General features: G+C 43.5%; 1 protein-coding gene across 1 annotated transcript in view; it reads left to right on the top strand.

Moving 5' to 3' along the window:
• Positions 1-1,565, top strand: part of EIF2AK1 (eukaryotic translation initiation factor 2-alpha kinase 1) — a 37,530-nt gene that overhangs the window by 4,804 nt on the left and 31,161 nt on the right. The gene's annotated exons all lie outside the window — the stretch shown is intronic.

Below are 1,565 nucleotides of genomic sequence, written 5' to 3'. Positions count from 1 at the left end.
TTTTTTTTTTTTTTTGAAGAAACATAGGTACAAAGTCTGCATGTGTGCTCAGTTGCTCAGTCACATCTGACTCTGCGACCCCATGGATTGTGGCCCACCAGGCTCCTCTGTCCATGGGATTCTCCAGACAAGAGTGGGTTGCCATGGCCTCCTCCAGGGGACCTTCCCAACCCAGGGATTGAACCTGCATCTCCTGCGTTGCAGGTGGATTCTCTACTGCTGAGCCACTCAGCAGTAAAGCCCACAGGTACAGAGTAAGTACCCTTTATATTTTATTTCCTTTTATTTTAAAATATGTATTTATTTATTTGGCTGTGCCAGGTCTTCATTGTGGCATGCAACTTTTACCTATAACTAGTGAAATTCGTGCATCTTCTATGTTATCCGTCTTATGGGATTCCTTTTGGTTACAGATATGTTTAGTATTGCATGTTTATCTGTATCATGTTTCTTTTTTTTTTTTTTTTAAATTTGTAGGCAGCCTAGATATATTCTGAGCTTCCCTTGTGGCTCAACTGGTAAAGAATAAGCCTGCAATGCAGGAGACCTGGGTTCAATCCCTGGGTTGGGAAGATCCCCTGCAGAAGGGAAAGGCTACCCACTCCAGTATTCTGGCCTGGAGAATTCCTACAGTCTATGGGGTCGCAAAGAATCACACACGACTGAATGACTTCCATTTTCACTTTAGATATATTCTGGATATGGAATAAAAATTGACTCATGTTTTAGACTTGGACAAATGGGTGGATTATGTGCTAATTTAAATAGGTGGTGAAGGATAGTATAAAAGTGTTAGGAAGAACATGAAGAGTTCACTTTCAGACAAATTCGAGAAGATTTTAGGCCATCTGAGAGAACAAGTCTGTGCTGCAGAGATACATCTGGGAGTTGTCAGGTTATTGGTGGTATGTAAACTGATAGCGATGCACGTGGTTATCTCCTGAGAATTTGGGGTGACGTGACAAGAGCCCAAAAAATTACACATTTAGAGAAGGAGGGTCCAGAAAGGGATACTGAGATACTGAGATGAAGGACCAGTAAAACAGAGAACTAGAATTGTGTGATATCGTGGAAGCTGAGAGAGGAACGTGTACCTTCCCCCACCCCCAATTTTTCCCTGCATGTGCTTTCATTGCACGGTTGAACCCTAACTGCTCTTCTATTTGGAATTTGGATTTATTTCAGTGCTTTTCTATTATAAACTATACCTTAGTAGATATATATATATATATACACATACATACATACATACACGGAGAAGGCAATGGCACCCCACTCCAGTATTCTTGCCCGGAGAATCCCATGGATGGAGGAGCCTGGTAGGCTACAGTCCATGGGGTCGCTAAGAGTCGGACGTGACTGAGCGACTTCACTTTCACTTTTCACCTTCATGCACTGGAGAAGGAAATGGCAACCCACTCCAGTGTTCTTGCCTGGAGAATCCCAGGGACGGGGGAGCCTGGTGGGCTGCCGTCTATGGGGTCGTACAGAGTCGGACACGACTGATTCGACTTAGCAGCAGCAGCAGCAGCATATATATACATAAGTACACACACACATGCTTT

Source organism: Bison bison, unplaced genomic scaffold (genome assembly GCF_000754665.1).
Source record: "Bison bison bison isolate TAMUID 2011002044 unplaced genomic scaffold, Bison_UMD1.0 scf7180017864223, whole genome shotgun sequence".
Lineage (NCBI taxonomy): Eukaryota > Metazoa > Chordata > Mammalia > Artiodactyla > Bovidae > Bison > Bison bison.
Note: the sequence above shows the minus strand (reverse complement) of the source record. Positions and strands in the feature narration are given on the sequence as shown.